This window comes from Protopterus annectens, chromosome 1.part0, assembly GCF_019279795.1.
Source record: "Protopterus annectens isolate FY-2018-M chromosome 1.part0, PAN1.0, whole genome shotgun sequence".
Lineage (NCBI taxonomy): Eukaryota > Metazoa > Chordata > Ceratodontiformes > Protopteridae > Protopterus > Protopterus annectens.
This window is the reverse complement of record NC_056725.1, coordinates 1,864,037,688-1,864,047,438: the sequence shown is the minus strand read 5'-3', so window position 1 is coordinate 1,864,047,438 and position 9,751 is coordinate 1,864,037,688. Positions and strand designations below refer to the sequence as shown.

General features: G+C 37.6%; 1 protein-coding gene across 1 annotated transcript in view; it reads right to left on the bottom strand.

Moving 5' to 3' along the window:
• Positions 1-9,751, bottom strand: part of NUP155 (nucleoporin 155) — a 1,504,248-nt gene that overhangs the window by 1,309,449 nt on the left and 185,048 nt on the right. The window lies entirely within an intron of this gene.

Genomic DNA, 9,751 nt, shown 5'->3' with positions numbered 1-9,751 from the left:
CTATGCATTAGCCATTGTGGCAGCGCGCCTTCATTAATATGCATGTGGTGCTGCTGCGCCATCTCTACACCTCACAGTCTGCGCAAGGCTAACGCCATTCCTTGCACCGAGCTTCATGAATCCCAGGGATTATTTTGTTCCTGAGAAATGGAAAATGACATCTTATCGTTGTGGAACACTTTGAAAAACTTTTTAATCTTATAGGGATATAAAATTATTGAAGACAAAAGAATGGCTATAGCTGTAAATTATGTACCCACACATAAATTGATTGAGTAATATCCATACTTATGGGGACAAAAGATGAATTTGGGAGTACAGATTAAAAAGGACCAAAACACACCAAATAGCCAATACTTCTCCAGTTATTCTCCTTTATTGTCAACGATCTGGTACCTCGGCAGTTCGCCTTCAAGGATCACAACTCACTGCAACACAGCAGTGGTTTTATATACGTCTCATTAAATCTCAAGCAAGGGGATTTGTTGGAATTTTTTGATTTTTTTGAATCATTGAACAATGAACATAATCTTTCCTTTTCATATGAGGTCACTAGAAATAAAATCAACTTTTTGGACTTAACATTATTTGAACGAGATAGTATCATTGAATTTAGACCCTTCAGAAAAAGCTCTTTTGTTAATATGTTTTTGCATGCCACCAGCATGCATCCTCCACATTTGCTAAAAGCATTGCCTTATGGGGAATTCAAAAGAATCTATCAGCATACTAGCATAGATTATTTAGTAGATCATGAGTTAAATAAAGTTTATTTGAGATTATTGGAAAGAGGGTATGATAAAAAGCAACTTTTAAAGAGTATGGATAATGTTGTGAAAAAGAAAAGAATTTCATATGGTTTGAAACGGATGGACGTTCAACATCCAATGAGAATGGAAAGAGATGTAGAAAAAATATTTTTTGTAACCAAATACACAGCTTTTTCCAAGAAATTAACATCTTTGATTAAAAAAATTTGGTATTTGGTTAGTGAGGATGAATCCATAGGTGAGCTTTTTCCTCGTAATATAATTTTTTCATATAAAAAAGGAAAAATTTGAAGGAATTATTAAACAATAATCTCTTAACTCAAGGAAAATGTTACTCTGTTAATGTGGGAACTTTTAGATGTGGATCTTGCAGCTTATGTGACAGAGTGATTAATGTTAGATCTATTAATAAAATTAACCATACCCCAAGCACTACTTTAATTGTAAATCTACTGGTGTGGTGTATACGCCGACTTGCAGTTGTAACAACATTTGGTATATAGGACAAACTAAGAGAATGGTTAGAGTAAGAATCTTGGAACATTTGAAGGACATTAGAAATTTGAATTTATTCAGTCCTGTTGCTAAACATTTCATTGAAGCTCATGATGGAAAATCAGACAGTTTAAGATTTAGTGTTTTGGGTAGACCTTTCATTTATAGGGGAGACAATGTATCTAGTAAATTACTAGAATTGGAGACTAGGATGATTCTGAAATTCAACACTTTAAAACCTTATGGTTTAAATCAAGAATTGGGCATTTAATGAGTTTAAATACATACAAAGTTATTTCATTGAATATGTTAAGAATATATATTATATTTATGTTTATATTTATAAGTTATATGGGAATATATTTATTGTTATGGTGTTTTTTCTGTGTAAATAATAATGAGTTAAATGCATATTTATTTTTATTATTCAATTGTTTATTCATTCTTGTTATAAAATGTGTAGTCTCAATGAGATCACTTTAAAAATTTATAAGATTTTCTCCTTCATTGAAATTAAATTGATTAATTGTTTATTGCTTGAGATTTAATGAGACATATATAAAACCACTGCTGTGTTGCAGTGAGTTGTGATCCTTGAAGGCGAACTGCCAAGGTACCAGATCGTTGACAATAAAGGAGAATAACTGGAGAAGTATTGGCTGTTTGGTGTGTTTTGCTCTCATTTTTTCGCTGTGTTTTGAGAGACAGATTACAAAGGAGTCTGTTATGGCAACTAAGAATATACAGGAAAAGTCTAAACAAAAGAAAATACAAAAACAGTGAAACTGGAAGGTCTTGTTTATGAATATGGATAGTAAGATGCAAGCAGCAAAAATGTTTTAATCCCTTTAGTTTTTTATTTTTAGCACATTTTTGTCAGAGAAGTTATGAACAATAATTAAAGAGTTGAAGGAATATATCTGGGAGAGGAAGGGGCAAGTGTTAAGTGGGATAAGCTGATCCTTCCAACAGAACAAGGTGGTATAGGATTACCTGATTTGAAGGGATGTTTTACAGCTACACAATTAAGGCTCATATAACCAAACACAAGCAGAAAGTTATAATTCAAAGTGGAAAGAGTTTACAGTGATGAAGCAAAGGCAGATATCAAGAAATGAGGGAGTGGGATTTTGAATGCATGTCCTTAAGTAGGACAATAACAGCCTAACAGCCAGACTATTAAATTCATTAAGTAGCAAAAAGTATTTTTTCAAGAACTAAGCCAACATGGGAATGGAGAAAGGAGATTCTGCCAATAGGGATGACTGCAAGTAGGCGTACGGAGAATAGGCAAGAGGGGCTGGAATTTACAGGAGAAAACTGGCAAAGGAACCAAGGCATTGGGAGCAAATAACTTGAGAGGGGAAAGATGATAGAATGAGAAGAGGCCAAGAAAACATTTGGACTGCAGGCTTGAAACTACCTTCCCTACCAGGATTTAATATATAGAAAGAGAATATAGAGATTATGGCAAAGTAGTCTCTTCCCTATTTCTAGACTATTCTACAGCCTTCAGCACAGTTTGCCACAGCAAAGTTCTACTTCGAACGTCCTCCCTAGGTCTCTTTCAACCTACCCTTTTGTGGTTTAGAAACTACCTGTCCAACAAGTATCATCAGTAAAATGGCACTCCACCCGGTCTTCTTACCTCCCAGTCACCACCAGTGTTTAAGTCTCTATCCTTAGTCCCTTCCTCTTTAATGTTTTCACCAAAATCCTTTATACTTCCACAAAACAGGCCACCCTAATACAACACGCAGATGATTCCACTCTCATTTGCATGCCTGACCAAACAATTACTCAACAAGCTTAAACAGCCACTGAAACAAGGCTTCGTAACTCAACTCATGCTCAACCCAAAAAAGACCAAACTACTACTTTTTTCCTCAAATCCCCCTCTCATGAAAAAATAAAATTGAAAGTCCTCTTGTTTGAGAATACAACCAATGAAGTATTTTCTCATAGCAAATTATTAGGGGTGATAGTGGAGGATAATCTTACATTTGTCTTCCATATACAAAACTGCATAAGAAAAATGCATTAAAAACTAGGGATACTTTATAGACCCAAAAACTTTCTCATCAATGCAACTAAAACTACACTTGCTACTACGTATCTCCTCCCCACACTTCTTTATAGTGCTCCCATCCTCACTAAATGCCAGGTTTCACCAAAATTAAAATTAACAATGTTATAACAAAGTTGCTAAATTTGAAGCAAATACCTCTTTCAGAACCCACCACTATATAGAACTAAAAAGCCTAAATTGGTTAGAATTGCCTCATCAAGTAATACATACACAGCTTCTTACCACTTGTAAAATTATGCAGCATCCATCTGCACAACTATGTTCCTAGTCAGCCACTGCGATCCAGTGACCAAAAACTTCTGTCTACAAACCTATCAAATCTGTGTGCTAAGGTCTGGAACTCCTTACCCGTTATCTATCAGGTCAATACCCTCCCCTCCCATATTTCAAAACCACTCTAAAAAAAGAGTTTCTAGCTAAAATCTGGTTCTGCTCTTGCTCAAAACCAGGCTATAACCCTAAATATGAACAAGTATCTTTTCATTCCTTGTACCTCCTTACTACCCATTCTAGACTTACTTCTATCAAATTATCTTCACTGACTTTCTCTCTAAATATACCACAAGCCTGTTTTCTCTCACTTCATATTGCAAGTTCTGTTTGTATTAGACTAACTTACCTTTATTTTCTCTACTTCCACGGTGGTGCAGCGGTAGCGTTGTTAACTCACAGAAAAAGGTTCTCTCATTCGATTCTCGGATTTTTATATAAACTTTGTCGTACTAACTTAGCATCGATACTGAATGAGGTGATAAAAGTCACCTTGAGTGGGTTTTTGCTTTATTTGATTGGCTCTGCTCAACTAAAGATGTCCAGGACACCCCTAGAAATATTTTGTTTTCCGAAAGATGAAAATTTGATTATGTAAATAAAAAAAAAAAAAAAAGAAGACAAAACTGCTATGCATTATAAAATGGTTATATTAAAGTCTTTCAGCAGCTACTCATGAACTGAAAGTAAAAGACAGTCATACAGATATGGTTTGACATGTGCTCTCCCTAAACTGGAGACAGGAGAAAAGTGGCATCAAATATTTGATGAATACCCCAGAATCAGTGCAGAGTCCAAAGGGCAATGAAATGAAGAGAAAGTAAAGGGAAGCCACCACAAACCTGAGAAACTTGCAATGCCTTTGGTAGACAGTGATAACCTATGCTGGGCGAAAACCTTTTGTGTGCAATGTCACTACCAGGGCCTGGGCACCAGTAATGAAAAAAAGCATCTGCACCGTGAGAAGCCTAATCTTTTTACAAAGACATTTGTTCATAAAAAAAAGTTCCTAACTACGTCTCCAGCATCCATCCTTTCTTGTGACCAATAACGGAATAAAACCCCTGTGCTTAATTCTAATGTACAAATCCTTTTTACTGTTGCTCAAGCTAACAAATGCTTTATCACTGGACATACAAGGACAAACTAGTTTGGGGGACTTTGCGGTGTCCCTTAGGAATGGGGGGATGCTTTTGAAATCTGTCGTGTGGACACCACTACTCACCAAGATATCTGAAGTTAAGGCAAATCACTGTATTTTAAAGGAAGTTAATTTTTCGCCTGAGAGTTCAAACATGGGAAGGGGTATGGGTCTGCCTTATAAGCAATGATATGAGGGATAATTCCCTGGTGGTGGAGTCCATTTATCCATTCCTTTTCTTCTGCAGTCTTGCCCTGGTCTCTGGCCTTTTAAATTGCATTTCTTGAAAGCCATCTTCTGTTTGAACTGGGCAGCCTTTACGTTCTTCCAAATGAACCACTGCCTTTTGTGTGATAAGTTATACGTTGGGATTAATGGGTGGAAAAAAAAACACTTTTGGCATCATCTTCCCTTCTCTAAGTTTCTTAAATATTTCATGCAAGGTATAGCAGAATGCATACCTTTAGACAGAGCGCAAAGACCTGTCAAGCATAGTATTCAGAATTTAACTCTTGACATTCCTTAGAAAGAGGCTGGATTTGAGCAAAGCAAGCATTCTGAGAATATTAGCAGTTTTCTGCAGTTCTACCAGGTGCATCTAAGGCATCATATCCACACCCACTGGCAGGTTTTTAATCTGTTTGGGTTTCAGACAGGGTGGAGTGACTAACGAATCAACAATATCTTCTATATGCTTCAAAGTATCTCCTTGGTATTGTAATATGTGGGTGTGGAAGTAATGGCTCTGCTTCTCACAGCTCCCAAACAGGTCTAAAAACTTAGCTCTCCAAATATTACTGGAAAGCAGCAGACCAAGCAAGGTAAGTTGTAAGATTGTTGCACAAGAGTTTAACCTCATCCTCTGCTCTTACAGCAGCATTCAGGTTTCTTCAGTTTGGAGATTTGACATTTGACTACAGAAATGTGTTCTTGGGGGGGGGGGGGTCTTCAAATGCCTCCAAGAAGAAAAGTATGTTGGTGGGATTGACCGATCAGTGCCCAAGAGGTCTATGAACTTTTGCTGAAGTCCAAAGGTTCCTTGGTTCCTCCCTTCTAAATGTTAATGTCTCTGGGTGTGAAGCAGTATTAATTACAAAAAATGAATAAATTCAAGTACTACAGTCAAGGCCATCTTCATTGTTACCAACACTGCAGTCTAATATTAGCTCTTGCAAGGAAATTATTCACCTCTTTAAAAGGGCAAAGTACACTGGAAGCACTCAGTTGAAAGGAGAGGGGGAAGATTAGACCTTTACCATACAGCAGTAACTTTATACTTCTGATAGGCAAAATTAGCCATGGCAGATGGGGTGGGGAGCTGTCCCTACTGCAGACTCCCGATCCAAAGGTAGTGATATCTGAAGGGCTGGAGTCTAGATAAAAATGGCATACAATGGGCCAGACATTTATTCAACAAAGATGGGCCCAGTCCCTCCCCCTTTTCAGTCTGTAAAGACAAAGACAACCCTTGCCATAGCATTCTTATTTCTTTTATGCAAAAATTATAGTACTGACCTAGCCTCTTAAATTTTACAGACATTATAGCGATGCTGAAATAAAACACCCTAGTTGCATGGTCCACGGGGTCTAGAATGGAAAAAAAAAAGTCAGAGGATCCAAGGTGGAAGGGAAGAAATAGAGCTTGTACTACAATCTGTTATAGCAAGCTCCTCACAAAATCAGAGCGATAATCCCTGTATTTGTAATCCTGACACATGGCAAACTACTAAAGCAATAAAAGGAAGCCCCATATGTGTAGTTTACTACATACAACACAGGATGACAGATGTAAAGATTTCCCTGCTCCTGGTATAGAAATCCGGCTCACGGTGTACAAGTTCAAGTTACAACCTCCCAAACACACTTTTCACCCACCTTGAATCTCAAAAACTACCAATATGGTCCTGGTGTCCATCAGGTCAAGCACGACTAAGAAGGCCCTTGGGAAAATCAACTGAAAAAAAGCTACAAGAACAAACATTCAGGATTGTGTGATCATCAAGAATTTGTTCAATTAGGATAGGCCAAGAATGGGGGGCTGCCAAGGTCAATCTATACTGGGGGAGGGAAAAAAAAAAAACTCTGGAGTAAAAACTGCACCACTCTTCCTCTGGGTAGACCTTTTCACAGCATCACATGTAAATCTGCTGGAAGACTTTCAGGGTAAGAAAGAATGGTATGGAGGAACCGGACATGTGCATAAGAAATGGGTGCCCTGAAATTTAGTTGTAGGGTTGGAATTTGCAAGTCATGTAGATTATGCTTCTAACCTATCATAAATCAGGCAGAACCAGTTGTCTCTTAAGTGGGTTAAGAGAAGGATGAAGAGTGAGGGCTGGAAAAAAAATGACGACATACAAGATCTTAGACAGGAATTGACTTTTTCACCCTTTCCCCTATTCAAGGACTTTTCTCAAATAATTTCTGATATTCAATATGGCATGAATAACAGTGTTATTAAAGCACTCTAGTTGTCAAATTAGATGACCTTTAAAGGCTTTTGTAACACTTTGGTTGTTTGGAAAAATGTAAAAAAATCAACCAAAAAGAAGAAACGAAAGCTTTGGCTAAGAAGAACTTTGCATATGTTCAGCAAAATGTATTTCAAGATTTGGCAATAGTACACATCCGCGGTGGTGCAGTGGTAGCATTGTTACCTCACAGCAAGAGGTTCTCCTGTTCGATTCTCGGCTAGAGTCCGGGGAGTGCCTTCTGTGTGGAGTCTGCATGTCCTCCCTGTGGTTGGGTGGGCATTCAAAAGACATGTGTAAATGGGTGCGCCTTCGTTGAAGGTTGAACGTCGGAGCTGGCACCTCGGCGTTCATCAAAATCTTCTGCAAATCATTAGCGGACCGGAGTTCCACTGTGGCGACCCCTATCTGGAAAAAGCTGAAAGACAAAAACAACAGAGGACTGCTTCTAGTAATTTAGAGGAAAAATACAAATGCACACAAAAATGCCTAAAATAAGTGGGGAATATATAAAATCAAATCAGAAAATAAGACTGAAAAATACAGTAGCAGCTTTAAGTAGCCACTTAGATGAGCTGATAAAACTGCAGAAATCAGAACGTGAAATGAAAGACTGGCTGAGCAAGAAGCTTCAAGAAAACCAGTTTAAAAAATATACAATCATCCTTTCCCTGGAACATGAGAGCTACTTGATAAGACAGAACTACATTCAAGAATGTGATATTATATATACTTTCCCACATGTTCTTCAACTTCACATTGCATTCAAGAAAGAGCTTGAAATTATGTGCGAGACTCAAGTACTGATCCATGTGACGGCCACTCAATGGCAGCCATATTTTAGAAGTAAAATACAAGTGACTCATTTTCCCTTTAGCATCATTAGATGGCTATGCCAAAACAGTCACATTTAATGCAGACTACTTGGCAAGGATTATCTCCCCCAAGCAGCAGAGGCAATGTTGGTTGATATCCTGTCATGTGATCCAGTGGCTAGATGATCATTTTAATAGCACATACTTCAGCAGTAAATTCTACAGTCTCCAAAACAAGTGACAGGATCACCAGCTAAACTGTATAACTGGTTAGATAAAGGGGCTGGATATATTCTCCTAACCCAGTTGTAATGCCATGGCATACGCCACCAAGAGGCATGCCCAGGGCTCAGTTTCCTATTGAAATGTCAGCACTTAAAATGCAGAGCGCCAATAGACCAGGAAAAAAGACCAAAAAAAGCAGAATGGTGAATACTGGACATAGTTCCTCTCCTAAAAGCTTTTTTTTGTATGGAGAAGCCCCACCACCCCGCAAACTTATACAGAGTAACTCCAAGATCGCCATATCTTGGAAAAAAGGGAATATTTGAGAAATGCTCAATTAAGACTTAATACAAAAGTCCACTTTCTCAGCCATTCAGTCCTAACATTTCAAACAAGTACCACAACACTCACTGTAGAGCTAGAAAACAACAGCCAAGAAAGAAATTTCCTCTTTTGCATTTTAACATTAAACTCACGGATGGCTCCTGCTATTGGGTGCACTGCATGTCCTTGGCCAGTAATAAAAGCAATATCTTCTCTAAATTTTAAAATTAGTGAATGATCAAAACTATGCTTCTGTTTAACAACGCCATACCTAATTCAGACTAGTCTGTCATTATCTAATTATGACTGGTCAAACTCTCTCCTTCCTCTTACTTATTTTTCATAAACTATAACAGTATTACTACTCCATGAATCTTAGCTGATGGTCAAAAATGATGGCCAAGGGTAGCTGGCTCTCAAGAGACAACTCAAAGCATACATTCCTTTACACTTTCCAAGGCATGTTTCAACTTCATTTTCTAGCTTTCCATTTTCTTTGATGTTGTTTTACAACATATCATTTGGTTTCTCCCATTTTAAATTTCTACACATTTTGGGGATTTCTAGCAGTGTGACAAGAATGGACCCCATTCCTAAGCCAGGGTACACAAAGATCATTAAACTAGTATTACGTCAGTCTTTGATGTCAAACAGTGCTCTTCTAAGCACACAAATTTTACACAGTATTGCACCCTTTTGCAGTTCAAATAGGGTTATATGTACTGACAGCATATTTAAGTATGCTTTTAAATTTTTATCTTAGTAGGCCTGTTATTCCTGCTACTGAAACTGTAGGAATCTCTAGTTTACGTGCTCTCATTTCTGCTTGCAAATCCTGGTACACTATTACTTTGTGTCGCTCAGTATACAAGATATTAATTAACAGCTGTAGCCATTTCAATCATTAATGGATTTTCTTCCATCAATTTTCTTAAACAGTTTGTATTGGGATCACATTTACTAACATTTGTTTATTGTAAAGTCCAAATGGCGGGACAACCTTTTCAGTAGAAAATATCAAAATCATAACCAACAATACTCTGTACTGCTTGCACAATCCCCAGTGCAACAGTCTTGCCGCACACTTGCGCTTTTCAGTACACAGATCTTCAGCCATGACTGAATTGCAACCATCATTTTGTTTCTAAATG